Below are 6,106 nucleotides of genomic sequence, written 5' to 3'. Positions count from 1 at the left end.
TGCCTCCTATAAGCGAGTCCCATTGGAAGCCAGAGGGCAAGGGGCTGGTGATGTCTCAGCAGGGATCTTCTCCTCCTTCCTGGCACCAGGCAGAGCACAGACATGTGTGTCTGTGTGTGGGGGAGGGGGGGCGGGGGGGATCAAGTACCACAGACTTGACCTTGGCCCCTATCCTCTTTGAGGCCCTCCTATTGGGAACACATCCAGTGACCTTGAGACTGTTTTCCCCCAAGAAAGGGGACGCTTGGGTGCGTTTCAATAGGTGCCCCGGGCATTTCCTGGAACCGCGGTGTGCTCACCAAGCCCTGCGCGAAACACCCTCTCCACCTGTCAGCGCCCCGATAGGCTCAAGTGCACGGCGGTCGCACTTGGAGAGGAATTTGGAGCGTGTGCGTCTCAGCCCCTCGGGCCTCCTTGTTATCAGGAGCCTTCGTTTAAAGGTTGTGTGTATTCGCTGCATGGGTTGATTTCATTACCGACCAGCTGGGTGACTTTGGGGATGCTATTCACCTCTCTGGGCCTCGGACTTCTCACCTGTAAAATGGAAAATTATAATGAGAACTGAATAAGAATGACCGCAGGGAGCACATAGAATATGTCAGATGCCTATTGAGCACACACAGTGATTGAGCAGTCTTTTTCCTCTCCCCCTCCTCCTCCTCCTCCTTCTCCTCCTCCTCCTCCTCCTCCTCCTCCTCCTCCTCCTCCTTCTCCTTCTCTTCCCGCCATGGGGGTGGACTCTGTATCAGAGAAAACAGCAGAAAGGCCCTAACAAGGGGATCTTTTTACCCAGAGAACCACAGAACAGGAAACCGTGAAATTCTCAATTCATTGACGACTTTCCACGCACCCTGCCCGGGGTGCATTCGGGTGCTGACTCTCACAGAGCCCTGGGCGGGAGGTGTTCCCATGCCTTCTGTGCTGCTCAAGAAACTGAGGCTCAGAGATGCAAGGCGTCCAAGGGCACTCGCCCAGGAAAAGGCAGGGCTGAGATGGGAGCCCGGGTCTTGGCGGGTTGGGGCAAACCCCTTTCTGACTGCCCACCGAGGTGAAGGACGCAACGCCCTGGAAGCTGGGACGCTGCCGCCCTCTGCACTGAACACGCCTGTGACAGACAGTCGCCCACACCCAGCCACGGTCCCTGTACCTCATGTGGCCACAGAGGAGGTGAGCCTGGCTGGTCGCTCAGTGGTTAGAGCACCAGCCCGTGGACTGAAGGGTTGCGGGTTCAATTCCAGTCAAGGACACGTACCTCGGCTGCAGGCTCTATCCCCGGCCCTGGTCAGGGTGCGTGCGAGAGGCAACCAATTGATGTGTCTGTCTCATGTCGATGTTTCTCTGTTTCTCCTCTTCCCTTCCACTCTCTCTGAAAATCAGTGGAAAAATATTGTTGGGTGAGGGTTAAAAATCAGAAAAACAAAAAGAGAGGAGGAGAGAGGGACCACCAAAATGCTGTTCTCTTGCCACTCTTCTCTGCCACCCCTGCAGGACGGGGGTGGGGGTCCAGCTGGGGACATCAGAGTGAGGGACAAGGAGTGGCAGCGTAGGCACATCGCTGGCGACGGTGTCGGGATTTTCTTTGTCCCGTGTCCATTCAAAGCCCGCGCCCGAGACCAGGACTCTCTCCAGTTCTTACAGTCCCTTGGGTGAACTCCGTATCTGTGGTTTCTCTTCGAGGGGACTGGACGTGAGTTGAAGCCTGCTTAGTGACGTGCCACCATGGGAGTCTGAGAGGCAGGCTCAGAGATTGGTGACAGGAATCACTAGCCTCGCGGCAGGACTGGGGGGATGAATGAGATAATTCTTGGAAAGGGGCTGGAGCAGTGCCGGGCACCACCTTAGAAGATGCCCAGGGCAGCGGTCATGGTTGGTCTTGTCTGTTGTTTTGTCATCTGTAAGTTCCTAGGGCTGGAATACAAATTCTAGGGTTTGGGGTACCTGGTGGAACTTACAGAAAGTAGGGGAGGAGGATGAATGGAGATTTGAACACTTCCTGTAAGCCAGGCACCTGGGAGGCACTTGACATAGATCATCTCACGATCGTTGCAAACAGCTCTAAGGATCATGATGCCCATTTCACAGATGGGGAGATTGAGGCTCAGCAATGAACTCGCTCAAGGTCACTCAGCTGGTAAGGGGTAGATTTGGGTTTCCAATCATCTCGTTTGCATCTGGTACTTAACCCTTTCTCTAAAGCAGTGGTTCTCAACCTTGGCTGCACATTAGAATCACCTGGGAATCTTTTTAAAATCCTGATTTCTGGGCCTTATCCTCCGGAAATTCTGTTTCTTTGTGATGGGGTGGGGCCACAACATTAGTAAGAAAGAAAGCCTCTGAAACAGAGAGCCAGTTACCAGCGATAAGCCGGGAGCCTACAGCAATGGGCTGGCTGTTTCCTTAGCAGATGTGCTGTTTCCCTAAACTGGTGCGGGCGGCACTCATGCCTTCATATCCTTTAAGCTTTTGCACAGACGCTCCCTTCTCACTGAGGCCTTCGCTGTCCACCCCATCCCCAAATCACACACCCCCTCTCCTCGCCCCTCTTACCTCGCTCTCGTTTCTATCATGGCCCTTCTTGCCTTTTAACAAGCCACTCCATGCCCTTACTTAATGTGTTCATTTTATTTTTTTTACTATATACATATTATTGATTTCAGAGAGGAGGGGAGAGAGAGAGAGAAACATCAATGATGAGAGAGAATCCTTGATCGGCTGCCTCCTGCACGCCCCACACTGGGGATTGAGTCCGAAACCCAGGCATGTGCCCTGACCGGGAATCGAACCTCCTGGTTCACACAGGTCGGCGCTCAACTACCGAGCCACTCCGGCCGGGTATGTGTTTATTTTTAAAATTATATTTCTTTTCATATTGACATATATGCTCCCTGGACATTTTTGTTAATTTTGTTCACGGATGTATTCCCAGAACCTGGTCGCGTGCCTTTTACAGAACCAGCTTTCAAAATGGTCGTGGAATAAATGAGCCGCTCAGCTCTCCTTCCAGACGGGGAGCTCACTCCCTCGCGCCTGGAGGGTTTGCCGGGCGCCTTTTCCTGTGTCTGCCCAGTGAGGCTGGGTTACGGCATCTCAGCCAACATCTTCACCTTCTTGAGGGTCAGACGCAGCAATGGATGTGAAAGCCTTGAGTAACAGCGTTACGCCAATGCCCATGATCGCTGTGATGTCTTCCCCCACGTCCCGGGGAGGGGCACCCCCCTTGCTTCCTGTCGGTGTTGCTCAGTATGTCCTGCGTGGCTTTCATCTCCTTTCCCCAGCCCTTCCCACCCAGCAGGCCACGTGGCCCCTTCATCATGTATAGTGGCAGCCGAATAATTGAATTGTTATTGGGTTGGAGGGCAGCGTGCGGGAGGGGGAGAGACTTTTGCTAAATTATTTCTCTTTGGATAATGTTTGTCTCCTGCCCGGCTGTGATTTATTTCTGCTGTTGGCAGTCTTGCTCTCTGGAAATTAATTCTTTGATTGGAATGGAAAGGACAGTTGGTCGTGGAGGGTTACGTGTATTGTGCAGGTTTCTTTTGGGAATGAGATCTAGATGGAGCGTTGGTTTGAGTTGCTTGGGGTGTGGCGAGAGGGAGCAGGCAGTCAGGTGTTGAGAGTCTCAGGGTGCCTGTCTTGCTCCCAGCCTCTCTTGGCCGCGTGTTCCAGCCTCTCGCATCTGGTGGGCCAAGGCCTGACCATCTGCGACGCATGCGGCCCATTCATTTCCGGGATGACCTTTGGCAGGTGTTCCTATCCACACTTAGGCTCAGATTGGTGAAGGTCGTTGTATTGGTTATCTGTGGATTCACAACAAACCTCCAAAACCGATCTGAGGTGGTTCGCTCACATGTCGGGCACCGGGCCCGGCCCATCAAAGGCTGGGCTCGGCTGGGACCACTGATTGGAACAACTCAACTCTGCAAGGCCTCTTCCTGCCGCTGGGGATTGCTCACATCCGGGTGACTGGGCTCTGAGGAGGACCGGGAACAAGGGTTCCAGGAGAATCGGGTGGAAGCTGACTGGTCTTCTCCGACCTGGGTGTATAGTCCGGTTGCTGGAGTAGAAGCCAGGCCTGACATCTCACCTGGACGCCTGGGAGGATAGCGCTGGGGCGCTGCTGGAGGAGAGCCATCCCTCCGCCCAACCCGCCCAAGGATGCTGAGCGGAGGTCACCAGGGAGCACCCGTCAGGATCACCCTCTGGGATAGAAAAGTTGCATCTGTTATCATATATGAACCCCAACTCAACGGCTTGAAGTTATAAAGATCGTGTGTGTGTGTGTGTGTGTGTGTGTGTGTGTGTGTGTTTCACATTGCAAGAGCTCAAAAATAAGGAGAGTTCATCCGATGGTTTGAAAAGTCATGAAAAATGTAAGTTCTTCCTGTTTTTCCCTCTGCCGTTCCCAGCAGATGGGCTCTGTCCTCCGGTCACCTCTCCTCATTGTCACAACATGGCTGTGCAGTGCCCGGCCTCACATCCACATACAGCAGCATTATTAGATAAGGAGGGATGATTTCTTCCTCTTTGACTTTTTAATAACAAGGAAAGCTTCCCTAGAACTCTTCCCCAACCCTCCTCTGCCCCCTCTATCCGCCCCCCCTGTCATTCATTGGCTGATTCCTAAAACTATCACTGTCAAGGAGAATGATGCCAGGGATCGAGCCTGCAACGGAGGTGTGTGCCCTTGACCAGAATCTAACCTGAGATCCTTTAGTTGGAGGGCCGATGCTCTAACCACTGAACACACTGGCTAGAGCTCAGTCTGCTGATTCAATGCTACTCTCTTCTGGAAACACCTTCAAGCACAGTGTGTGCCTGGTGATGTCCCCCCAGGGAGCTGACCAGAGAGAGGCAGGGCCTGAGGCCCCATAGATGGGGGTAAAGAGGTTCCAGCAAGGAGGGGAGCAGGTCTCAGGCAGGGCCAGCCTCTGCCGCAGCTCACAGAGCTGGCCCCTGGGGCAGGAGCATGGAGAGATGAGGACATCTGCCTCCTCCTATTTCCCTACCAATTGCCCAGAGCTGAGCAGCAGGCCAGCGGGTGGTGTCCCGCATCCCCGCTCCGGGCTGAGAGGCCACACACAGACTCGGACAGAGGCCTCTGCAGCGGACAGTTAATTGCCTCCAGGCCAGGGCGACCTGCAGGATTAGGGCTTTCCGGACTGGACCGGGGCCCATGGCCAGCAGAGACCTTGCCCCCCACTCCCCGCCACTCTCATTTCCTTTCAGGAGCTCCAGAGAGCCCGGCCGGTTTCAAAGCCCGAGGCTGCAGCCAGTCCGAGCACGGGGTCACTTCCGAGGTCACTGGCCGGACAAGCAGGTCAATGTTAGCAGGAAACCTACATGTAAGTGGTGCTGGCTCAGCCACGATTCTGAACAAGGAGGCAACAGCCTGGTCTTTTCACTTCATTTTACACCCGGGGAGCCCGCGTCTTCTAGAAACTAACGTTCATCAAACATTCACGCTCACACACAGGTAACAGATGCATGTATATATGCTGGGCAGGGTGGGAGCACTTCCAAAAACCTGTCATTTTCATTCTCACAAGGCTGAGGAGACGTTTTGTTTTTCACACATTCCCATTTTAATAACAAAATTTTTTTGGTTAATCCTCACCTGAGGATATTTTTTCCATTGATTTTCAGACAGAGTGAAAGGGAGGGGGAGAAACAGAGAGAGAGAACATCAATCTGAGAGAGACACATGGATTGGTTGCCTCCCTCATATGCCTGGACTGGGGCCGGGGATCGAGCCTTCAACTGAGGTGGGTGCCCTTCACAGGAATTGAACTCGAGACCCTTCGGTCCACGGGCCGGTGCTCTAACCCCCGAGACAAACCTACACAGATTTTTAAAACACATTCCCATTCCATAGATCCCCATTTCATAGAGACCACCGAGTCTTGGGGTGGCTACCAGGCCTGCTCAGGACCCAGCTGCGAAGAGTCACTAGGACAGGTGTGGGCAACCCCCTGGCATGCGTGCCAAACATGGCACGCCAGTAACTTTTGCTGGCACGCAAAACCCTCTCTTATAATCTTCCATTTACAATTTTTTTCTTAATATCGACTTCTTTATTTTTCAGATAAATTCAGTGTAGGTGCATCTT

This window comes from Myotis nattereri (genome assembly GCF_964212035.1).
Source record: "Myotis nattereri genome assembly, chromosome: 19".
In the NCBI taxonomy this organism is placed as follows: domain Eukaryota; kingdom Metazoa; phylum Chordata; class Mammalia; order Chiroptera; family Vespertilionidae; genus Myotis; species Myotis nattereri.
This window is presented reverse-complemented; position numbering follows the sequence as displayed.